The 26,905-nt window shown below is 35.7% G+C and overlaps 1 protein-coding gene across 3 annotated transcripts in view; it reads left to right on the forward strand.

Moving 5' to 3' along the window:
* Nucleotides 1-26,905, forward strand: part of FHIT (fragile histidine triad diadenosine triphosphatase) — a 1,278,128-nt gene that overhangs the window by 442,162 nt on the left and 809,061 nt on the right. Inside the window, exon 1 of one of the 3 annotated variants that reach the window (XM_036219786.1) lies at nucleotides 7,108-10,359. The exons of the other annotated variants lie outside the window; for them this stretch is intronic. The gene's annotated coding sequence lies outside the window, so the exon portion shown is untranslated. Of the gene's footprint in view, nucleotides 1-7,107; nucleotides 10,360-26,905 lie in introns of those variants that run through there. 3 annotated transcript variants of the gene reach the window in all.

Below are 26,905 nucleotides of genomic sequence, written 5' to 3' on the forward strand. Positions count from 1 at the left end.
TTGAGAAAAGCCTCACCAAAAGTAAATGGCCAGAGGAAGTGCTGTACTTCCCCATTGAGCCTGAGACTCTCCTTTCCAACAAGAGGTACTGAGACTGGCAGGCAGAACAGCAAGAGAGACCTGTGCACTACAAATAGACTAATCCAGGAAGGCACTTTTTCTCTGCAGTCCTCAGATGATTCTCACTTGCCCAGTGACATTGCAGCAAGCAGGCAGAACCATCAAAGGGGATGCAGCCACAATAAGTGGCCCGTTATAGGAAGTATTTTTGTCCTCATGTGCCTAAAATGTTTCTCTTGCCCAAAGACACTGAGGCAGCTGGGGAGACACCTGAGGCCCAGTCTGGGGAACCTCTTCTACCCCCTCAGGCAGTGGGATGGATGAAAGGACTAATAACATCTCAAAGACTGTGGAAATTAGTGCCATTGGAACTGTAGCCCATAAAAGTAGCCAACATCCGTATGATTAATTTAGCAGAGTGACTGCCTGCTAAAATAAAACATTTAATTTGAACCCAGAGTCTCCTAACATAATAGATAATATATACAGGATGTAATTTTAAAATCACCCATCATACTAAGAACTAAGAAAATCACAAATTAAATGAGAAAAAGCAATCAACTGACATCAACAAGATGAATAAATGTTAGCATTATCTCACAAGCATTCAAAAGCAATATCATTAAATAGTTTACCAATAAATTACAAATTCTTCTGATATAAATACAAATAGGAAATCTCAGAAAATAGAATTTATGAAACAGAACAAAATGGAAATTAAAGAATTGAAAATGACAACAAAAATAAAAAACATTGCTGGATATTCTTAAGAGAAAACCAGAGATGAGAGATGATCGAATTATTGAACATGGGAAAAGAATAGTAAAATCTATCCAATGTGAATAATAGATAAAAAATAGACTGAAAAATATGAACAGTGCTTCAGGATCCTCTGGACAATAACAAAAGATGCAACAATTATAACACTGGAGTCCCAGAACAAGAGCAGAACGATAATGGTGCAGAAGAGTATTTGAAGAAGTCATGGCTGAAATCTTCTCCAAATCTGGTGAAACACACAAACTAATCAATCCAAGAAACTAAATAAACCCCAACTATGGCAAATCCAAAGAAGTGTATGTCAAGATACATCTAATTAAACTTTAGAAAAGGAAATCCAAAGAGGAAATTTTCTTGAAAGCAGTCAGAAATGATAGGTTACTTATAGAGGAATACTAATTCAAATGACAACAGATTTCTCATCTCATACAATGGAGACCAGAAGGAAGTGCCACAATATTTTTTAAGTACTGAAAGAACTGTCAACTGTGAATTCTATATCTGGCAAAACTATTCTTTAGGAATGAAAAGGTACTAAAAACATTCTTGGATGAAGGAAAACTGAAAGAAGTTGTTGTTAGCCGACCTACCCTTAATGATTGGCTAAAGGAAGTTCTTCAAACAGAAAGGAAAAAATTAAAAAATGAAATATTGTAGAATGAGGAAGGAAGAACAATGGAAAGAGATTTATGGATATGTACGATAAACTTCTTTTCCTTATGAGTTTTATAAATCATATTTAATGATTAAGACAAAAATTATAATACAATCTGATACTCAAGTCAATGATATTTAAAAGTACGAAAGGTAAAGGGACTTAAATGGAAGTAAAGTTTCCACACTTCGTTCAAAGTAGTAAAACGTTGATAATGGTAAATTGTAATGTCACATATTAGATTATACTGCCCCTATTGACTACTGTCAAAAACTATATGAAGAAGTGCATCCAAAACCACTGTAAATCAAAATGAAACCCTAAAAAAATGTTCAAGTAATCCACTGGAAGGCAAGAAAAGAGAAATAGAAGATTGAGAGCCAGAGGAAAGAAATGGAAAACAAATAATAATATGGTAGACTAAAGTGCTAACATATCACTATGATTTTAAATGAAAATCATCTAAATTACCTATCAAAAGATAGAGATTGGCAGAGTGGATAAAAGAACACAATCCAAATATAGGCTGTCTGTGAGAAACTAACTTTGAAGTCATTTATTAGGTATGTTGAAAGTAAAAGGATAGAAAAAGATACACCATACAAATACTAATTTTTTAAAAAAAGTAGAAGTGACGGTATTAATATTCCATAAAAGTAGACTTCAGAGCAAAGACAATACCTAGAGACAAAGAGACATCATATAATGATAAAAGCATCAATCCACCAAAAAGACTTAAGGATCTTAAATGTATATGCACCAAACAATAGAGCCTTAAAGTACATGAAACAAAAACAGGAGCAAGGAGAAGTTGACAATTCTAATTGGAGACGCTAATGCCTCCTCTCAACAAGAGATAGAATTACTATGCAGAAAATATAGGAGATCTGAGCATTATAATCCACCAACTGTAAGTAATTGACATATATAGAACAGTTCATTCAATAATAGCAGAATGCAGTTTTTCCAAGCATCTGTGCAACATCCACCAAAAGAGATCATCTCTTGGTCCACAAAAACCCTTAACAAAGTTTCAAAACTTGAAATTGTGCAGGATATGTTCTCTGACTATAATATAAATCGATTATAAAAAGACAACAGAAAAAGCTCTAAACATGAAAATTAAGCAATATATTTGTCAACATTATTCACAGGTCAAAGAGAAAGTCTTAAAGGAAATTTAAAAAACTTAAAACTGCATGGAAATAAAAAAACAATATGTAGGCTATAGCTAAAGCAGTACTGAGAAGGAACTTTTCATACCACTAAATATTATTCGAAATGAGGAAATGTCCCAAATTAATAACTTAAGTTTCCACCTCTAGCAAGTAGAAAAATAAAAGGAAAATAAACCAAAAACATTCCAACATGGGAAATAATAAAGGCAAAAGAAGAAATCAATGAAATTTAAAATGAAAAAAATGAATCAAAAAGCTAGTTATTCTAAAAAATGAATACAATTGATAAATGACTACCAAGTCTGACAATAACAAAGTTACTGATATCTGGAATAAAATATGGGATATAAATACAGATCCTGTAGTCCTTCAAAGATAATAAAGATATAGTATGAAGAATTTCATATTCATATATTCAACAACTTAGCAAAAATGAACTCATTTTTCAAAAACCATAAACTACCTAAATTCAGCAAGGATGAAATGGACAGCCTGTATACCCCATAGTTATTCAAGAAATTGAATTAGTACTTAAAAATCTCCTAAAAACAAATTCTTCAGGGCCACATGGTTGTACTAGAGAAGTCTACTAAATGTTTAAAGAAGAATTAACACCAATTTTACATAATCTCTTCCAGAAAATAGAAGAGGCAGGGATACTTTTCACTCATTTTAGGAGGCTTATATTACTCTGATACCAAAACAAGACAGTGACAATTAAAAGAATGAATGAATAAACAAACAAAAGAAAGAAAATTACAGTCCACTATCTCTTGTGAACTTTGACACAGAAACACTCAACAAAATATTAGCTAAAGGAATCCAACAGTATACAAAAAGAATTTTGTACCAGGACATAATGGGATTTATTCTAGATGTGCAGGGATGTGGTAACAAAGGCACAATATAAGGGACCCTTATGATAGAACTGCCAAATATCTTGATTGTGGTGGTGGACACACGAACTACACAGGTTATAAAATCAGAATTTGCTGTACACACACACATGCACTAAAATGAGTGCAAGTAAAACTAGGATTTTGAGGAGCTCTGAATATGATTGGTGTATTGTACCAGTGTCAATACCCTGGTTGTGCTGTTGCACTATGGTTTTGCAAAGTGTTACTGCGAGGGGAAACTGGGTAAAGTATACACAGGTTCTCTCTGAATCATTTCTTACAATTGCATGTGAATCTGCGATTATTTCAATAGTGATTTGAATTAAAATTATAGATGTAAAACATTTAAAAATTATATATATGTATATCTCACTTTTGAGCACTTACTATATGCTATGCACTGTTCTAATAATTTTATATCCATAACTCTGTTTAATCTTGAAAAGAACCTTATTAGGTAGGCAGCAATATTATCCCCATTTTCTAATGAGGAAACCGAGATAAAGTAGATTAAGCAACCAATCCAAGGTCACAAGCCTAGTTAAGTGGCAAAACCTGGATTAGAACACAAGATTTTCGTTTCAGCATTCACGGCCCTGATTAATAGGCTTTTCTCCCCCTTTACCTACAGATTTCTTATAGCTGAGGGCATTAGGAAGGACTTTATGGAGAAAATGACATTTTTCATTTTTAGCTTTCTCGAAGGGGGATTATGGTCTAATATATATGTATGTTATTAATTGTGCCGTAAACAGGCAGAACTTAATACATATTTGTTGGATAAGTAAGTGACTTACCTTCTTTAAATCCGGTTGATTCCTTCAGTCATTATCTGCCAGTAGCCCAGTGTTTGCAAATTGAGAAAATGAAGGACCCAGAGCAATGAGCTCATTTAACTTTATTGCAGCAATTTATTGCAGCTGACTTTTTCTCGACTGAGGTCAGTGTTCCCAGAGGGGATCTATGGGCATTCTGGGCAGGACAGTTCTTTATTTTGTGAAGATAACACACTGCAATACTTTTAGCAACATTTACTATGTCCCGCAAATGTCAGTATTGCCCCCAATTACTGGGACACTGAAGAAACTTCACCAGCCTATTCATTTCCTAGTTCCCCCTAAGCACTCTGGGTCAAGAACCTGTGTATTTTGTCTCTGGTTATCAGAGCTCAAAGAACTGTGGGGTTCACACGATTTAAGAGGAATGTTCTAGCTTGCCTCTTGGCATGGCTGCATGCATATAACAGAAAGAAATAGAACTTTCTTGCCTTTGCAGTAACTCTAACTTTGAGTTTGAATTGGTCTAAATTGTTCATTTTTCCTTTTTGTTCTGGTCGTTCTCTTTGATGGGCTAAAGAAGTTTCTCTTTTCAGAGAAATGCTGCTGAACACATACCGTATAGTTTAGTCCAAACCAATCTCTTTCAATCTCAATAGAAAGAAAAATATCTGAAAGGGAAAAGTATTAATGGATTATTTTTGTGAACGTTAAAAATCTCTTGGAAGGGCAATTTTCTCTTGTTGACTGGCAGAAAAATAGCGGCATTAATTATGTTGCCTTGTTAAATCTCAAAGAATGTGGTGAGCATTGGAAACCTTTCTAATTGCCTCTGTGGGCTGGCGTCTGGGGGATCAGAAGCCATCTCCGTCAGAGGAATGCTGAGGCAGCTATGCTCCCCACAACCCCCCTTCCTGAGGCACCGGGTCTGGATGTGCTCAGAGGAGACAGTTGTCAGCTGGAGCCAATGAGACTTTTGGGGAAAACTTACAAAGAAACAAGGGCTGGGTTAAGGCAGAAATTCCATTTCAGGTTTTGAGAACTGGCCAAGATTTTTTTCTTTTCTAGAGGAGAGAGGGGTAAATTTGAACAGAGTTGCAGAGCTGTCTGGATTCATCTGGGTGCAGAATTGTTCACACTTGTCTTGGCCCATGGTGGCAGATAAGCTATCCAGCTGTGAGAACAGGGAGAACAAATCTTGCCCCCAGTAATACAATTCTTTGAAAAGAACCCAGTCAGTGCATGAGTCTTGCATCGAAAAACAAAACAATGACTTGCATACAAAATGAAAACAATGTTGCTTTCCCATAAATCTAGTTCCAGAATCGGAATTTCAGGTAAACAGATGGCCACAGAAGTGTAGAAGGATGCCATTTGGGGTGAAAACAGAGGTTCAGAGGTCCAGCTTTTGTACCCTGCTTGAATTTCAGATGAGATAAAACCAGCAGCTCTGCTAAGTTGCAGTGCAAAAGCTTACATGGCTTCTTGAGAAAAGCAATTTATTTTAGATTATAGCACAGCGGCTATCATTTAAACTGCTAGGGATTGTAATTGAACTCAGAACCAACCTTCTCTGTGAACACAGCGTACAGTAATACGTTTACCCAGGCCATTTTAAGTAATATGGATGTCAGGCCTTCAAGACAGATGGGCATGGTGGCCCAAACATCGAATCACTAGTGTCTTGCCAACCTTTCAACAACAAGTCCCATTCTAAAATACTTTCTGGAAAATATACTCACTGGGTATTCGAATGTGCCCTTGTTATCCATTTTGGGGGGATATTAATATGAAACGGTTAGGTGGCAGTAATATAGAGGAAATGAAAGAATGTGCAATTAGTACTAGGGAACCTTTGTTATATTTCCATCTTTATCTAGGGTCATGAAGGAGCTTGCAGGAGGATTGTGTGTAGGGAGAACCCAGGATAAAGAAAAGAATCCTTTTTGATACAGGATGATCTTCGATTTAGTAATGAAAAGGGTGTGCTTACCCTCCAAACCCTAGAATGTCATCCTGTCATTAAGTCCTAATGAAAGCTTAATTATTCTGTTGGAAAAAAAAAAATGATGCATTTCATTTCCGTATACTGCATTCGCTCCCTCCTTGTTATAAATAAATCCAGTTATATGAAATTCACTCTTCCTCCAGAGTTGTCCAGAGACTCAGAAGATAACATTTTATTCAGGCTCAATTATTTATTTTTATTTTTAGTGAAAAAGCTTGTTATAATGCACTTGCTCTTTTTTATAACTTTCTTTTTTTATTATTATTATTTTTTATGAAAGCAATAACCTACACATAGTTTACAAATCATGTAGTTTATAATGGAGCACTTATAATGGAAAGTAACAGTTCCCAATTTCACCCTTCCCTCTTCAAATTGTACTCCCTAAATGCAGCCTCTGTAACTCATTTCTTGTTTTATCTCCATATGGCTGGTTAATATTTTATCCATTTTATACATTATCTACTGATTTTCGTCCAAGAAAGAAGGATTTAGTTTACACTCATCTTTTCACATTCTCCCACTGTAACATGGCATTATTCTCAGCTTCTATTGCTCTTGTCACCTCTAAATCATATTTAAACCTCCCCTTATTGATCTATCAATCTAGTCAGTATCTCTTACTTTGTCACCATAGATGAGATATGACCATTTTTTTTCTTTTCTTTTTTTTTTTTTTTTTTACTATTCTTTCTCTTCTTTCTATTCTCAGCTATAGCTTTATTTTTGCATTGTCGAGTTTAATTTACGTTTGCTCTGTAACCAGAGTGGCCTTTCTTTGTGATTTTTACAAAGTTGAAAATAAAAGGATTTGCATAATTAGAACTTTACTAAATTATTTACTGCAAACCCAAGTGGTTTCTATAGTTACAGTGTCACAACTCCTGTGATACACAAAAGGGATTGTGCCTTGAGTCAGGTTCAAATGGATTCTCTTTCTTCGTCATTTTGTCAGAGTCGTTCCACCTTTTAGTGTGTATAATATACATTTCAAGTCTTTCTTATAAACTTATTTATGCTTTTTTTTTTAAAACCAGAATTTCTAATGTCCTCTTGCCTTTCCAGAGTGTGTACCTCAATCTATCTTCAAATTTTTTAAAGCTCATAACTGCTCTCTCTGTTCTATTGGTCCTCCCTCTTTCTTGAATATCCCCATTTTGCTCGCGTTCCAATGGGTTGAGATTCCCCCACTGCCCTCCAGAGTTGGGTTCACTGGTTCATGGTTCCAATGGACTTTCTCTTTTTGACTTACCTTTAAATTTTGCTAGTAACTTTCCAAGAAAGGGTGAATGGGAGGTGAAATCTGAGTCCTTGCCGGTTTATAATTTTTCAGTTTGCCCTCAAACATGATTGATAGTTTGGGAATAGACTTTGGATTGAAAATCATTTTCACTACTGTTTTTTAGCATCCAATATTGCTGCTGATAAATCTGATGTTACTGTGGTCCTTACTTTTTTTATAAACTACCTCCTCATTTGTCTTTTTAAGTAGGCTATTAGGAATTTTCTTTTAACCTCGGTTTTCTGACACCTCACAGTTCATTCTCCTTGGAACCAAGTAGATTCCTATACTTAAAGATTCGTGGCTCCCTTTATCTCTGTGAAATTTTCTAATGTAATTTCTTTGATAATCAACTCCACTCCAGTTCCCTGATGGGTCTTAAAAATGGCTAAGCTTGAAGGATGGACATTTAGACTGTGTGTGTGGGAATGAAGGGAGTCTCAACTTGCCAGAGTGTGGTTTTAACACCTATGGTAACTAACCCCCAGCCCCAGACCCTTTCGTATTGCCTTGAACCTAGTGCTAGACCCATCCATATGGAGACCCAGAAGGGAGGGCAGTTAGCGTTACATAGACTGACCTGTAATTAATGCCCCTCTTTTTGGCCCCACCTGCCTCTTTCACCTTTTGTTGTACTTGGTGTTTCTGAAACCTGAGTCTTTCTGGGGTACTCTCAGGTATGTCTGTTCTCTCCTTTGCTGAAACCCCCTTTTAGGCTGTGGTTTCCTTTGTTCCGGTTCATGAGTCAACAGACTTTTATTGAAATCACTCAACTTCTAACAGCTTCTTCCCACTCTCTTTATGGTTATGAGTGCACACCTTTGTACTCATTTGGTATCATTTAAAAAGTACTTTGGGTGGGAAAAGAGGTAAATGGGTTTGCTCAGTCCATCCATGTGAACTAGAACACATTCTTTTCCAAAAGAGTTTGTGATTTTCATATGCTACATGCTGGAGAAATACCATGTCACTCTTCATTTCATTTTTAACAGTTGTTAATCAGATACTTGGAATTAGCAGTCACAGAAAGTTACACACACATATTACTAGATGGAGCCCATACAATATATATATTTAGAGTAAAAGTGTATTCTGCTGTTTTCTCTACATCCTTTAACTGATCATGCCATGAGTTTTTGTTTTCTAAGGCTTTAATGAATTTGGTAAAGTTATTAACTTGTTGAAAGATTCCATTTTTATTTTACTTATTGAAAAAAGCATGATCGGATGTCTGGATCAAAATGTTTTTCTTCTTTCTCGTTAGATAAATGGGCATAGACCTCAAGAGAAAGGTTCCCAACGAGAAGCACAATGTCCAATGAATATATGATATTATTCAATGACAGAGAGATTCAAGTTAAAATCAGTATCTATATCACCTTTAAAATTAACAAAGACTTTAAAATATGGTAATCACTGAAAAAGCACTGTCAGATGGGGTACTTTATATTTACATACTTTTGGTAGGAACATTTTCTACAAACTTTTAGGTATTTTAAAATGTTCGTAACATAGTATTTAACCTAGTGATTTACCATTTTAGGAACTGCAGTTAAGAAAAAATCAGAAATTCAGATCATGTTTTTCTCCTTAAAATATTCGTTATAGCATTAGTATGACAGAAAAACCCTAAAAGGCATGCATAAAGAAAAAAAAATGGCACATTCATACTATGAGATACAGTTTATACCTTAAAACTATGTTTATAAATAGTTTGCAATGAACTATTAAACATCGTAAGTGTAACTTAGGTGAAAAGAAAATCTAGTGTATAGTAAGATCTTAAACATTCAAAAAGAAAAATATGCCAGAAGGAACTATACTAAAAAGTTTAACTGTGGTCGCCTCTTGTTGGTTGAACTGTATATTTCCTTTTTCTGCTTATTAACATTTATTGTATGTTCTAGATGTTTTATAGTGAATATGCTTGGTTTTGATGGACAAAAATAAGAAAAGCACTTTAAATTATGTGCTTCTGAAAGTAAACCTTTTAAAAATGTCACCAGATAACCCATATGGCTTTTTTCCCTCTGAACTTTTTACCTTTTATTATAGAATCAAGAGTGGACTGCATAAATCAGTGTTTTCCATTATTGAAAATATCTCTAAGATGCATCTGGAAAAGCTAACTGGTGTCTTATGTTGAATTTGCTGCTTTTTGCTGTTTATATCTCACATCTGATTCCAAAGTCTGATTTATGTCAACAACAGCTAAAGAAATATTCAGATTCTCTAGAAAGGGGAAACTACAGTTGCATCTTTAAATGGAATTAGAGACACAGTGATAAACAGTGGACTGGGAGTCAAACCCTTGGTTTGAGTCCCGGCTGGCTCACTTGGTGAAAGATAAGTTTTCTCTTGTGGAAAATGAGGGCATTGAATTGGATGATCTCTAAGGTCTTCTAGGTCTTTTACTGACTTTGCAAGTATCTTACCCTGGCATAGACCAGATGAAACTAAGATACAGATATGACTCAGTGAGAAGCGTATGTTCTGATAGTATATTTCTTAGGCAATTTCTGTGCTCTAAGAAGAGAACATTGGCTTTGTGAGTAACAGTTTTACATGTGCATTTGGAAGATGAGAAAACAGAAGCACTGACAAACCCAGTGCAGAGGCGCAGTTCCTGGGATTTCTAGCTGTGTTTTAGGTCTGAAAGGCACATTATTTGCTCTCAGAAGCATTGTATGGACTGAGTTTTTTGACCCACAGAACATAAAGGTAGGTGGACAAATGATTCATTTTGGTGCATTTGTTTCTCCTCGATAAAACGTACCAGTCAGCGGAATTTTGTATGAAAACAGACTATTTCGAGGCAGGTGCTGTGCTCTGTGTGGTGAAAGCCTTGTGGACCCTGGTGAGCTTCTGCCTTTTCTCTGTGCTGCTGCTCTCCCTCCTCTCCTCTCCCCAACTTTAAAAAAGGTCCAAAATGGAAATTGCTGTCTTTTTTCCAGATTATTAAAGGAATACCTACCTACCGATTTTATAAAATTAAAACAATCCAACACCACAGAAAAAAGTATTTTTAAAAGTTAATATTATTTCCCTGCCACACAGCAATAACCTTGATTAATATGACAGTATTTTCTCCTAGACTTTCTTCTTCACCTGTGCATGTGTGCGTGCACACACCGCCCCCCCCCCCCGCAAGATCCATACATCTAATTATGCTGTTTAGTTATTTTATCTTACAGTGTGCCACGTACATAGAATTTAAGTCATCATCTAGCATAGTATTACTCTGTATGGGTGAAATATAGTTTACTTAAATCATCCCCTTTGACGGACGTTTAGTTGGCTTCCAACTGTGGCTCTTAGAAGCAATGCTTCAATGTTCTAGTATGTATATTTTTGGACCTTATTCAATTATTTCTCAAGCAGAATTTTATGACAATGGAATTTCAGTATCAAAAATGTTTAATATATGTGTGTATGTACGTGTGTGTGAGTGTGTATAATACACACACGTATGCATATGCAGTGCTGAACTGTCTTTGATAAAGGTGGTGCCAGTTTATACCTCCACCGCCATTGCCGCAGCTTATTTACTCCACACCCACTGTCTTCACTGAGTATTTCCTCAGATGTTTCTATTTGCAGAGAAAGTCAACAAACTGTGCCTGGGAAGGAAGTTTTTGACTTAATGCAGGTGTGACCTCACTCAGGAAGGCCTGGTTTTAGTGGGGTGTTAGTGGGAGTTCAAGCTGTTGCCATAATTAGCATTTCATCTCACTTCTTTAGCTTCCGGGGGATTTTCACCAACAAGAAAAGCAGTAGGAGTGTTTGCCTTTACTTCTTCACCAAATAGCAGGTGTTCAGGGTTTGACTGCCTATTACCCTGGAGTGCTTCCATTCTGATTTATCTATCAGGCATGTGGTTGGTGTTTTGAGCATATTCAATGTTCTGTGTTTGTTTTACTTTAGCCTTCTATCTTCACACAAACACTACCCCCCAGAATTTTGGCCTGGTACACTAATACCGTGCACAGTCATTCTTAAGCCCAGAAAATGGATTTTCCTGAGTTTTAAACTGGCATCGTGAGTTGTTAACTCTGTTAGAAAAATACAAGTTCAATTTATGATTACCTTATACAGGTAATTGGGCTCTAATTTTAAGTTCTGAGGCAATTGATTTACACTATGTTGCATTATAATATAACAAAAGTACGATTGAGTCCACATGATATATGAATTTGATTCTCCAATTATGCAACAAATTATTTTCAGTTCTTTAACAAATGATACTTAGATTGACATCAACCTGTCGTGGTTCCTTCTGCCTGTCCCTATTCAGCAACTTTCGTTGCTCTTTCCTCTCCCTATTTTTTTCTCTTTTCATTTTTAACCTTGCAAGGCCTAGGAATTACTTGTTTCAGAAATCCAAACCTCACATATTAAGATACTTTCGAGGAAATTTCATGCCTCATTCATCCCCACAAACTCTTGTTAACATTTCATTTCAATCCACAGCATAGTTTTGATGGGTCAGTATTATTGCATTGCTTATATTTTCTCTTAAGCCACCAGTTATATAAATTACTTTCTTGGTGTATGATAGTTTCTCTAGGAGATTCCTTTTGGAATATCGATGTGCCATTGCCCTTTCCATTAGAACCTAGCATGGGCACTTTTTAAAAAAGATTTTTTAAAAATTTTATTATTAGTTTCAAGTATATAGTTCATTGGTTAGACAGTTTATAAAACGATCTTCCTGACTGCTCTTTTTTCTGGCTCTACACCTAGCTGTTACGTTAATGATTACTTCATTCACTCTGCCATGCTCCCCATCCATGGGCAATTTTAATAGGCTAGATTCTCTTTTATTTGTGATAATTTCCCCTATATATCTAGTTTTAGCTGTTTGTATTTTATGTATTTCTGAAAAACATATCAAATTATTTTTGAAACAAGGGCTGGATATAAATATATAACACATGCTGCTGGAATCAGTTTCTGGAATTGAGTTATCCAGCAATCAGAGGCAGTTAATTGGAATCTGTATTTCAAATGTTTTCCTCCTTTGGTAAGCCCTTGTTATTTTGAATTAGGGACAATTTTAAGTGAGGGTTTGAGCCTTTATTAGGGAGATCAAGGGGCAGAAGGAGAGGGCAAAGGAAAAAGTGGGTGGTAGAGCCATCAATGGAGGGGCCAGAGAACTGGAGTATAGTCTCATTCCTTCTACGAGGCTTTGGAGGGATCACTTGATGTGTCCGAATCTCACTTTTCTCATTTGCAACATGATTTCCTCATGCTGAAGCCCTTCTGCCTGAGGAGTTTATATCTGAAGACTAATGTCGGAGATAATTCTAGCTTCTGACCCATTAATATTCTTTGTTAGTGCTGCTTTTAACCCTTATCCTTCCTAAAAACAAACTGAATTACTTGCTTCGGAGTATTAAAAGCACTCAGGTGTTGGATGACTGCCCTGAAAGAAATGTTTTCTGCCTCCTTCGGCAGAAAGTGAAGATAGTGGGCTCTTTTACAGGCCTTTTCACAGGGGTATGTTCCCCTAGGTGTTCATTGCTGGAGGTACAGTTCTATGAAGGACCATGTTGGGTTGTGAAAGAAAGATATGAGGTGGTAGAGGGAAATTTGGGAAAACTCAGTATTGCATTAAATGAAGAGCTCTTGCTGCATCTAGGGTCACTTGGTGAGCATGTGCAATTCTGAACTATTTTCAAAATAAACTGGAGCATCATAATTGCTGAATGATAAATTGCAGTTTTTGCTACATATGCTCTGAGTTACTTAAAGAATGAACATTTTTTGTCTATTGTTTTTCTTTTCTGGTAACTTGTTTGGAATAATTCAGGGGAAAGGTGTTCCGAATTGAATTAAGGCCAAGTGAAGATAGTGAAGTAATTGGTTATTTTACTTTTTTTACCCCCACCTTTGCCCTTATAACTTTAATTACTCTGAGTAATTAAGTAATTTCACCTTCGCTTTCTAACATCATTGGTGAGGTTCTTTTCCTTTCAAAAAACTGGTTGTTCTTCCTGATCTTATTTATCCCAACTCCATCTAGGTTAAAGAAAACTCCATTCCCCCCCCCCCCCAAAGATAATTAGATTCTTATTTTTATAAAGTTCTGTTAGAGAATCTTTAAAATATACCTTTTGGCTAATTAATCTAGTCATTGTAGATTTTTGAGCATAAATAGATGAAAAAAATTTGTATGAAATTGAATCTGAAAGTGCCTTATATTTTATTGTAAATAGATCTAAAATGTTTTATTTTTCAACAGCACAAAGAAAAAATGATGATTAGACATCTGACTTAACTATTAGAGAATTATTTTTAAATTTAGGCAATTTAGAGAATTCTCTCAGATAGACATGGACAGAAGTAACTACATTTAATATCACTTTTTTCACAATGTGATTAAAATATATAAACATACATACATACATATGAATTTTTACATTCTTGGCGTTATATTGTTTCTCAGTTTAGGTTACAAGCATTAGGAATTTGCTATTTTATACTGGTGATTACCTATTCCCTTAGTTGCAGGTACTGATAAGTAGCATTCTCTAAGTAAAACTGAGCCAATTAACAAATATTTAAAATCATTCCATTAAATACAATGATATGAATTGAGTAAAGTTCTTTTTTGACCATCTGGGCTCTTGGAAAAGTTGACAAATCAGGGGCACTATTAGTAATGTTACTAATAGCTAGTAACTTGAGGGTAATTTAACGTGTGATAAATATGTTGGAAGGCTATTTTAAGTCCACATGTTTCAAGCAGGTTTAATTCTAACCTGGGAACATATGAATTGGAAAATTCTCAAGATAAGCTTTGGTAGTAAAATCTAATGATGACCATCACCCAAATCAGCAGCGATCAGTGAGTTGGAGATTATTATTGAATTAGGGAGTGCTAAGACTTCTATATTACTCTTAACTAGTAGAATTTGTTATAGAAAGTTTCTATAAAATATCACTACACAAGTACACATGTGGCACGTAAGGACTGGGAAGTTAGAATGGGTCTCTTCCTGTCTTATTTTTCACTGAGGCACCTGTTATATAGTTATCAAAAGACCCACCATCCCGGAGGTAGAATGTCTTGACCTTGCTCCATGGCTTTTGAAAATATGAGTACAGAGGGGATTGGAGAAGTTTCTTTGGAGAGAGCTGTGGTCATGCAGTGAGTTGTCAGCACCCCCTTGGGAGGAACAAAGATGAGTACTGTCTGGTAACCCCAAGCCTAGAAAGTGATCATCAAGAGGACTAATCAGAGAGCTGTGAACTGTGTTTCTGTAGTTGGAGGACACAGAGGTGTGGTGCCTGAATCAAGCCTGAGAATTTTAGAGAGGCCAATGTGTTAGAATCTGACTCATTCTAGGAAATCTGGAAGGCAAGGAAAAGATAGGCTGCCCAGCTGCATGGGTGGCAGGATGGGTGTGTCGATGCTTGGGCCTGCTTTCCAAGTCTTTGTCAGAGCGTGAGATGTGTGGGTGTTTCCTAGAGACCAGATCTGGGCTCTGCAGAAGAGAGAGCCATTGAGGAGCATATTAAATATTAAATCTAGGCTAATATGGTAACTGAAGGAGTCATGGGGAAGTAATATATGAGGTCCAAGGCAGATTGCCAGATGCCTTATTACTTAGGAAGGGGGTCACAAAGAATAATCCAGAAAAGAATTCAGGTCCAGTGAACTGTCTGAGAAAAGGATCCAGCAGGGGACTTGTGCAGAGTCCATGAAAACTTCCAAGAGAGTTCATCATCAGTTCTATCTGCTAGACTCCTAGACACGTACATGCCCCTACATAGCCATAGACATGACTGCTAGATGTATACCCACACAATACAGGCAGAGACAGAGAGAGAGAGGGGTGGGGAGAAGGAGAGAGGGAGAGAGAAAGACAGAGAGAGACAGAAAGAGACACACAGAGAGAGAGAGAGAGAGAGAGAGAGAGAGAGAGAGAGAGAGAGAGAGAGAAAGAAAGTGCTTATAACAGGCAGCACAAGGGAGAGTTTGCCTATCCCTTAATTTCTTCAACCTTAGGAGAGTCAGAGTATTAGCTAATCAAGCAAGGGGATGGATGACAGGGCTGTGTGGAGGAGGAGGGGAACCACCACCATGGCCATCATCCTGCTGCAGACTTCTGGTCAGAAGGTGGGCCAGGCTGTGAAGGGGAGACACTCGACGCAAAGGCAAAGACAGAGGTTTGATTGGTACGTGGTTGTTATTCAGTATGCTGACTTTACTCATACTATTTTCTCTTATTTTAAGGTTTAAAGTAGAAAACAAAAGCATTTGTTGGGCGTGTGGGCAGATATCTGTGAAGAAAAGGGGGACTATACAATGAGGTTGTTGGAAGGAAAGAATGTTGATTTTTGTTTTCAATTTTGCAGTACATATGTATTCTAGAACATCTTTCCTCCAATAAAGCACTTCCTAAAACATGATCCTTAGAATAGTAAGAGGAATTATTGTAAATAAACCTGGTTTCTAGTGAAACATGTTTTAGAAATACATGTCCGTTTACCAATCCATAGTTCCCTGGGACTAGCAAACTCTTCAGTGTAATTGTGAATTTCAGGGTGTATATAGTATGTGGCATTGTCCAAACATGCTTGACCATGGAGCATTGTTTTTGTGTGGACAGTGCTTCAGAAAAATACCTTTAAGAGTCCTGGTGGACTGCTCCATATCTGATAGTTACCCTCCCAAATACATACAGACAGAATATAGATTCTAAATCTTAAAGATATCAGGCGATTACAAAGGATTATTTACAGAGGCAAGGAAGTATATTCTGTCAGTCAGTTTTTTTCTCTTCTGGTTTGGAGGATTCATTGCAGATACTATTGCCGTTGATGTATAGGAAGAGTACAATGGAATGGAGATGCTGGAGGACTGAAGTGGTCATTGTTGATCTTGTGGCTGAGGAAAATATAGGTTTATATGCATGAAGAAAGGAATGAAAGTAGTTTGGTTTTTTAAAAACATCTTTTTTTGTGCACTCGTGATGCTAGATCTAGGATTTAGCTTGGCACATTTAGGATGATCTTGCCAAATGTTTGCCACTTCAGCATTTATTTAATGAATAAATGATATCCTTTGGTGTATGTTATCTTGGGTAACTTAACACTGTATAAACTTCTAATTCTGTCCTTGAAAGAAAATGGTCCAAATACAACTGGAAATTTGGATTAGTTTTAATGTGCTTTAAAAAGTAACTATTCTGACAACATCTATCTGTATATTTGTGTAAATGAGCAGTGGAATCAAGCTAAACAAGGTTTAAATTACTGCTCTATTATTTATTAGATGATTAACCTTGGGAAATGTTCTTGATACTTCAACTCTAGTTTCTTAATTCATAACAGTATGAATTAACCAAATTTTGCTGCAGAGATGCTAGAACTTCTTCAGATGCAACATCCGAACTTGGAGGGATTGGATGGAGTTCCAAGTTCATCACCCCCTGATAATCTCACAGCAGCTCCTCTCCTTTCTACCCAATATTGGGATCTACTTAACATTTCATTTATAGTAAGGTTTTTATGTAAAAAAAAAATTAAATTTCGCACACCTTCTCGGAGGCTTGGAAACAAATCTCAACTCTGGCTATATAGCATTCTATAAATGAATCATTGTGTCTGGGCAGAATTTATCTCCTCTCAGATTATTGAGAGCATCATGAGATAACATAGATTGTGTGTTAGCATAGCAATTGTGACATAAAACTCTTACTAAATGTTTGTCATTGTCCTTGTTACTATGAAAACTCCTTGCATGTACTAAGTGTTCAACAAATCGTCACCTCCCTTTTCTTCTTTTCTGTCATCCATTTACCAAATCCTTTCTGAGCGCCTCCAAGTGACATCCACTCTGTTAAAATTATGGGGATTGAAAGGTGAGCAAGGAACCAGAAAGAACACACATATATGTGGCACCTGACACATGTGACAAATACATTTTGAATTGGTTATAAAACAAAGTGGAAATTTGACCAATTTTATTAGTAATGAAAAAGTTTTTAAACATTCAGACAAAGGAATCATGGAAGGATTTGTCACTTATGACAATAAAAAAAATTAAGACCTTTTAAAAAAAAAAACTGGGCTAGAGTTCCAACAGAACTTCTATTAATCAGAATGCAGCCACTCATTCATGATAATTGAGATTTTCTAAGTCCATTGGGTTTAAGCTCTTAAAGTAGGGGTCCCTGTCAGCACTGAGCTGATCAAGAAGGGAAAGTTTCGATGGTGAGACTCCCAGTTGAAAGAATGCACGAGGAGCCAACATGAGAATGAAATGGCAGGTACCAACTTTATTGCAGGGAGCACACTCTTCTGCACTAGGGAACCACATGGGCTTTATATATGAAAGAGAACCATAGTGGCATTCTGCGACACGTGTAATAATCAATAAGCTGAGTCATACTTGCATAAGTTAGGTGCAGGTGCCTTCCTACATTAATGTAACATTTTAAATCTAAAGTTCTGTCCCCAGCCGCAAGCCTGTATCACAGCCAGACCTGGAACCCACAGTCCCCAACTCCCAGGCCGCAGACCAATAGCAGTCTGTGACCTGTTAGTAACTGGGCTGCAGAGCATGAGGTGAGCAGTGGGCGAGCCAGCAAAGCTCTATCTGTATTTGCAGCTGCTTCCCAGAGCTAGCATCCCTGCCTCAGCTCCACCTCAGATCATCAGGCATCAGATTCTCATAGGGACCGCTATACTAAGGAATCATGTGGTTACCTCCCTGCTTTTGTAACAGGAATTCAAAACATGAGGTTAATACTTTCTCGCCTGGCTTACTTGTAAGTAATTTCTTAGAGCAGCAGTGATACAAATCATGGACTATGAGATTAAATTGGATATATGTGAATCTGAAGCATAATTTGTACGTTATTTTTTTATAAATCATTAAAGATTATTTTCTTATAAGGGATATAAGACAAAAACGGGGGGTAACTATCAGATAATTGAGAGTTCTCATTAATTCTCAGAAAAACAACAACAATGAATTATATATTAAGAGGGAAAAAAAATCTCAGATTATCTCCTGAATGGAAAAAAAAAAATGTTCTCTTACAGTGAAGATAGGGCCCCATGTTCCTGGACAGTGAGGGGGAGAGTAGTGGGAGATGCCCTTGGGCAGGAAGGGAAAGACTACTCCAGAAGGGCCTAACTGGACAGGGTAGGGATTCCACCCTTAGCCTCACTAGACGATGTCCTCCCCATCTTTCTTTGGATTCATATTTCTATATTTGGTGACTTTACTCCGAATTCTGTATATAGAATGATATTTAGAGCACCACGGGGAAGACAACTTCTTTTCTCTACATTTCTGCCCATTTAGTTTGGAAATATTTAATAGAGAAGGGAAGTTTTATTATTTTACAAATTCAGGTCTGAGAAGGAGTGGCTACTTAACTCAATGCTCTGTGTATATTGTGAAACAATATTTGATCATTGTTCTCAGGCCTCCTGTAAAATGCTTAGAATATTCAGTCCTATTTTAACTAAGAATCTGAAACCATAGGTCCAACTGAATTAGAGATATTTACCAAATGGCTATCTGTTCCTTTTTCAGTTTTGAAGACCTTATGTGTTTTCCCTTGTGGTGTAAATTCTTCTGTGAGAGAGTGTGCTGGTTTCTTTTCATCCCTTAGCCATCTAGTCAGAAATTGACCTCTATCTACTGCATCACCCGGGTCCCATGACTGTGGCTCCAGGTTTGGTATAGTCAGTGCAGATGCAGTGGGAGAAAAGAAAGGTTGGAGGGCATTTATTCTCCCTGCAGCTGGTCTTTCTCATCTTATTTCCTGCAAGGTCTATGCCATTTCATAGCTCCAGCTCACAGGGGCAGCCCTCACTTCGCTTATCTCATCAGTCTCTGGTAACACATTCCCTGTGTTTGCTTTTTCAGGCCCACGGAAGTAAAGATGTCCTACTGCAGGTAGTCCTAAGTATAAGGATACAGCATTCTTCATTTTAACAATTCCTATACCTTAATTTTAACCCTACCTATACATCCTTAATTTTAATACCTATTCCTCCATTTAATTGTCTTTGAAGTTGCATATTAGTGTGACTTCTTTCTCTCGAGATTCCAACTGATGTTGTCAGAATCTGTTTTCTCCTGCCTATTTTATTCTTCCCCTTCCAATACCTGGATAGACTTCAGTTTGAAATAACTGGGGGCCAGAAGAATGATGGTGAAATCCCTTGGATAATATGAACTCACTTTCCTCGCTTTGGACTCAAAATAGATTAGTCTCTGGAGGAAGGAAGGACACTGTTTGTCATCATATATCTGCTGGGCTGTCATTCAGCACCTAATTGGACGTGAATTTCATTCTCTTCTTGCTTGTCATGTTTCTGGGCCCCTGAGAAATTTCTTGCCATGTGTGTTCTGAAGCAGGACATTTTGATGCTGTGGATATTTTGATCTTCAGAATGCAAAGAATAGGATTTTAATCATAGCCACAGTAAACATCTTTACACCCTCTCTGAACCCCTACCCCATCTCTGAACCTCACTCTCACTCGAATAATTTTTTTACATATATATGTAAAATATTTTTACATATATCTCTCTATCTCTGTCATCTATCTATCTATCTATCCATCCATCCACCTACCTACCTACTTACCTACCTATCTATAGAGAGAGGAAATAGTGTAATGGACTCCCATGAGTCTGTTGTCCAACTTCCACAACAATCATGTATGTACATTTGCTTGTAATATTTTGAAGTGAGTCCTATTCATATCATTTCACCTATAAATACTTTTATGTTTCTTTAACAGATAAAGAATTTAAAAGTAACTACACTATACATGGAATAAAATGATCAATGATTCCTGAATTTCTAATAAATACTCCATATTCAATACTCCTCCACTCCATCAAAAATTCTTTTTGGTTGTGTTTTTCAGATCACAGCCATATAATGTCCACACGTTGCATTTGGTTGTTATGTCTCTTAAATTTATTTTAATTTCTAACTCCTCATTTTTAATTTTTCTAGTTGAAATATAACAAAAAAGAAGCAAAAGTACACAAATTGTAAGTGTTCAGTGGATGCTTGCAAAATGAATAGCCCATGTAACTTCTACTCAGATAAAGATACAGAACATCACTGGGACACCAGGAGTTTTTCAGGCATTATATGTGTACCTACCCACCGAGATAGTTACTGTTCTATTATCATGGATTGTTTTTGCCCATTTTGTTTTAACTTTATATAGATGGAGTCACGCAGCATGTCATCATTTGGGTCTCACTGTTTTGGTGGAAATTTAACTGTGTTTTAAAAAAATCAGCCTATCGAGATATAATTTGTATATAATAAACTGTGCCCATTTAGAGCATATATTTCAGTGAGTTCTAAAAGAAGTATGCATTCATGAAACCACCGCCACAGTCAATACATAGTATTTCTATTGCCCTGAAAAGTTTCCTACAGTCACATTATAGTCATTCCCATCAGTCTCAGCTTTCAGGCAACCATCGATTTTTTTTTTCTGTCACTAGACATTATTTAGCATTTTCTAGAATTTTTAATAAATTATACTATATATATATATATATATTTGTGTGTGTGTGTGTGTGTGTGAGCGTGCACGCGCCATCTGTGTGGTTACATGTATTGGTTGTGTGTTCCTTTTTATTGCTGAGTACTCACTCATTCCTCCCTGGTTTACAGTTGGGTTGTTTACAGGTTTGGATTATTATGAATAAAGCTGCTGTGTACAGATTTTTGTTTGCACATATTTTTATTTCTCTTAGACACATAAAATACCTTAGAGTGAAGTGTCTGAGTTGTGTAGTATGTGTATATGTAAATTTTTAAAGAAACTTTCTAACAGTTTCCAAAGTCATAGTGCCATTTTATATTTCCACAGTCAGTGTATGACCATTTCAGATTTTTAATTGTTCTAATTTTTTAATTGTTCTAATATGTGTGGACTGGTATCTCCTTGAAGTTTTAGTTTGTATTTCCTGACGATTAATGTCGAACACCTTTTCATGTACTTATTTGTCATCTGTATAATTTCTTTTGTGAAGTGTCTTCAAATCCTTGACCGTTTTTTTCTTTCTCATTGAGTCGTAGGAGTTCTTTTTGTGCTCTGGTACAAGTCCTTTGTCATGTATGTATGTTGCAGATATTTTCTTCTGTTGCATGACAATGGCTTTTAAAAAACAGAAGTTTTAAATTTTGGTTTATTATGCTTTTTATTTCTTTCTAAGAAATATTGGTCCACTCTAATACTGCGAAGACTTTTTTCTTGTGATTTTTTTGTCTAGAAGTTTTGTCTCTCGTATATTTTAAGATAATATTTGTGTAAGATATAAAGTTAGCATCAGTATTCATCCCCTAACCCCCAATATGGCTATTTAGTTGCCGTAGAATTATTGATTGAAACGATTCAGTTCTTTTGCTGAATTGCCTTGGCATCTTTGTCAAAAATTGATTGACCATTAGTTTGTGGGTCTATTTTTGGACTCCCTGTCTGTTCCCTTGACTCTTTTATCTGTTCTTTCACTGATAAAACACAGTCTTGATTAGTGTGGCTTTGTAGTTAGTCTTAAAATCAGGTAGTGAGTTCTCCACCTCTATTAAAATTACTTTGGCTATTTTAGTTCATTTGTATTTTATATAAATTTTAGAATTAGATTGTCAATTTTGTTTGTCAACAAAAAAGTCCTGCTGGTATTTTGATTGAAATTGTATTGAATCTTTAGATTCATTTTTGATAAAAATGCCATTTTGACAATATAGAATTTTTCAATCCATGAATATGCTATATGTTTCCATTTATTTAGTTTTTCTCCAGTTTTTTTTCTGCAATGTTATGTACCACTCAATACAAAGGTCTGACATTTATTTCTTGTTTTTGGATAGCATAGTAAATAGAATTGTACTTTTAGTTTTATTTTTCAATCGTTGATTGCTGTTGTTCAAAATGATATTGATTTTTTCTGTTGTCCCTGTATCCTTTGACTTGCTAAATTCATTTATTAGTTCTGGTAGCCTTTTTTAGATTTGTAGTCTTTTCTACATATGTGATCATGTCATCAATAAGACAATTTTACTTCTTTAAGACCTGTCTCATATTTTGTTGTATTAATACAGTCTGACAGTCTCTCTTTTAATTATTTATTTTGGATGCAGGAAACCATTCATTTGCCATAGGTACTATCTTCTCTCCTATATTACTGTTGCTGTGTATTTCAACTCCATGTCAAGACATTTTCATTAGTTTAAACAATTGATATTTATTTAGACTTCACCCAAATATTTGCCCCCCAATCTGGTACTCTTTTTTTTTAACTAATTTTATTGTGGTAAAATATACATAACATAAAAATTAACATTTAAAACTTTTTTTTAACTACACAGTTCAGTGGCATTAAGTACATTCACATTGTTGCCCAACCATCACCACTACCCATCTCCAGAACTCTTTATATCTTGCAAAACAGAAACTCTGTATCCATTAAATAATAACTCCCCATTCTCCCATCTCTCTGGCTCCTGGCAACTGCCATTCTACTTTTTGTCTCTATGAATTTGACTACTTTAGGTACCTCATATAAATGGAATCATAAACTATTTGGCTTATTTCCCTATGCATAACATCCTCAAAGTTCATCTATGTTCCTGCAGAGGTTAGAATGTTCTTCCTTTTTAAAGACTTATTTTTCAATTACAGTTGATATGCAATATTATATTGATTTCAGATGTACAGCTTAGTGATTAGTCGTCTATACACTTTACAAAGTGTTCATCCCAATAAGTCTAGTAATCTTCTGATGCCATACATAGTTATTACAATATTATTTATTGTTCCCTGTGCTGTGCTTTATATCCTCATAACTATTTTTATAAATGAAAAATTTGTACTTGTTAATTGTTTTCACCTTTTTCACCAATCCCAAAATTTGTCCCACCTGGCAACCATCAATTTGTTTTCTGTATCTATGATTTTGTTTTTTTTGTTTTTTTATTTTTATTTTTTTAGATTCCATATATAAGTAAAATCATATGGTATTTGTCTTTCACTGTCGGACTTATTTCACTTAGGATATATACTCTAGGTTCATCCATGTTGTTGCAAATGGTAAGAATGTAATCTTTTTTATGGCAGAATAATAGTCTATTATGTATATGAACCACATCTTCTTTATTTGTCTATCAATAGGCACTTAGGTTGCTTACATATCTTGGCTATCGTAAATATGATGCAATCAACATAGAGGGACATATATCTTTTAGAATTAGTGTTTTGGATTTCTTTGGATAAATACTCAGAAGTGGAATTGCTGGATCATATTATAGTTCTATTTTTAATTTTTGAGGAACCTCTATACTGTTTTCCACAGTGGCCGCACCAACTTACAATCCTACCAATAGTGCACGAGGGTTTCCTTTTTTCCACATTTTCGCCAACACTTGTTTTTGATTTATTGATAACAGTCATTCTGACAGGTGTGAGGTGATATCTCATTGTGGTTATGATTTGTGTTTCCCTGATGGTTAGTGATGTTGAGCATCTTTTCATATATCTATTGTCCATCTGTATGTTGTCTTTGGAAAAATGTTTGTTCAGGTGATTAGTCTTTTATTTGGATTGTTTTTCTTTTTTGGCTTTAAATTGTATAAGTTCTTTATGTATTTTGGTTATTAACTCCTTATTAAATGTACCTTTGACGAATATCTTCTCCTATTCAGTAGGTTGTCTTTTCGTTTTGTTGATCGTTTCTTTTGCTGTGCAAAAATCTTTAGTTTGATATAGTCCCTTTGTTTATTTTTTTTATATGGCATGAGAAAGTCATCTAGTTTCTTTTTTTAAAAATGTATTTGTTCATTTTCCCCAGCACCTTTTATCAGAGACTGTCTTTACCCTCATTGTATATTCTCACCTCCTTTGTTATAGATTAGTTGACCATATAGCAATGGGTTCGTTTCTGGGCTCTCTTTTCTATTCCACTGATATATAAGTCTGCTTTTATGCCAGTACCATGCTGTTTTGATGACTATAGTCTTATAGTATAGTTTGATGTCCTATAGCATGATACCTCCAACTTTGTTCTTGCTCAGTATTGCTTTGGCTATTCATGGTCTTTTGTGGTTCCATATAAGTTTTAGGATTATTTCCTTTAGTATGAAAAATTGGTATGTTGATAGGGATTGCATTGAATCTTTAGATTAGTTTGGGTAGCATGGATATTTTCATGATGTTTTCTCTTCCTGTTCATGAGCACAGTATAACCTTACATTTATTTTTATCTTCTTCAATTTTTTTCTTCAATGTCTTACAATTTCTTGAGGATAGGTCTTTGACCTCTTTGGTTAAATTTATTCCTAGGGATTTTATCCTTTCTGATGCAATTGTAAATGAAATTGTTTTCTTAATTGCTCTTTCTGCTAGTTCATTATTGATGTATACAAATGCAAATAATTACTGAATATTAATTTTATATCCTGGTACTTTACTAAGTTCATTCATTAGTTTTAATAGTTTCTGGTGGAATCTTTAAGGTTCTCTTTATATATTATCATGTTATCTGCAAATATGACAGTTTTATTTCTTCCTTTCCAATTTGGATGCCTTTTATTTCTTTTTCTGATCACTGTGCCTAGCACTTTCTCTAGCGTTCTCTGTCGTATTCTTTATTATGTGCTTTCATCTGGGAATATTTTCTTCTGCCCAAATAACTTACAGTGGCTCCTTCAAGTATTTCTTTTCATGTGGATTTTGTTATCTTCTTCCACAGAGATGTTACTATTCTTGCAGCTCGATACAGTACGAGCTCGGCATGCTGATCTAATCAAGAAATGTGCTTTCTGTAAGTTGTATGTTGGTCTATATTCCACTTGTCCTAACAATTCAATGCTTTAGGGTTTCTTACCTGAATATCTTGGGTATGTACCATGACTCTTTATTTTTAGCAGATCTCAATTTTCAATTTTGTCTTTTAACATTCTTAGGCTGACAGAATTGCTCCTTAGTTTATAAAGGTCTTTGCAACTGATTTTCCTTAGTTTCTTGGCCTTTTACTCCACATATTTGTAGCTTAGGAATTTGCAAATGCCTTGAGGAGGAATTGCATTGGGAATGTTGGTCTTACTTCTCAGTGGTTCCTCTTTCTCAGAAATCATAACCCCTCAAGTCCTAGCTGTTGCATCTATAGTATTTAAGTATATAGTATATGCTATAAGCTGCAGGTTTTTATTTTCTACTTGGTGTACATTTCCACACTGAAAATTAGCAAATGCCCTTAGGACAAAAACCTGTTGTAAATATAGGGCTTACCTAAATGAACTAGCTTTCTCTGCAGAATCTAGTCTGCTTGAATTCTGGCTACTTTGGTGGTTCTGCAATGGTTTCAAACAGCCAGCCTTATTTTTTATTTTATGCAGCATTATAATTATTTTCTGTGGTAGGATTAGTCTGATACAAGTCACTTCTTCATAGCCAGAAGCATAATTCTTCCAGCTATATTTTAAGAAAGGCCCTGTCCTCCCCCAACACCATTTTTAAAGATACTATTTGTTGAAGAATTGGTCATTTTCCCCCATTTGACTACCTCACAGTTTGGATTTCTCACTGTTTCCTTGTAGTGCCATTGTTTAGCATGTTTCTCTATTCCTTATATTTCGAGTAGATATTTAGTTAGATTTATAGGTAGTTAGGTAAAAACATATCATCGGAAGTATTGCATATGTCACATGAACCACAAAATGCAGTGGTTCCTAAACTTTGTTTCACACTGGAATCACCTGGGGAAAATTGTAAAAAGCAAAAACCAAAACAACTGGTGCCTGATTCCTACTCCAGCGATTGTGATTTAAAGAGTAGGTGATGTGACCTGAACTTTGAGATTTTTTAAATCCTCCCCCCCGCCCCACTCCCCCCCAGAGATTCTAATGTACAATAAAGTTTAGTAATGCCTGATGTAATGTCTGGTCACCCTACTTTTAGTTAGGTTCAGACTGATTTGTAGATTCAGGTGTTGTCAATCCGATCCCTTCAATATGAAATTCTCTATCAAACATTAAGCCAGTGTTTTAGCAGCAATCAATGGTGGTTGCACAGATCTGTTATTTTATTAAGAGTTGAAAAATGGTGATGTTTATATTTCTGTCATTGCTCCTCCTCTTATTAGTTGTAATTCTTCTATAAAGAAGAACTTTTTCAATTCTTGCTTCGTTATCTTGAAATGCAGTCCATACAAGAAAGGTAGGGTAAAAATGCTCAGTTCTTTCTCTTTATGTATATATTTTCTGAAT

The sequence above is a fragment of the Rousettus aegyptiacus genome, unplaced genomic scaffold, assembly GCF_014176215.1.
Source record: "Rousettus aegyptiacus isolate mRouAeg1 unplaced genomic scaffold, mRouAeg1.p scaffold_m13_p_4, whole genome shotgun sequence".
Lineage (NCBI taxonomy): Eukaryota > Metazoa > Chordata > Mammalia > Chiroptera > Pteropodidae > Rousettus > Rousettus aegyptiacus.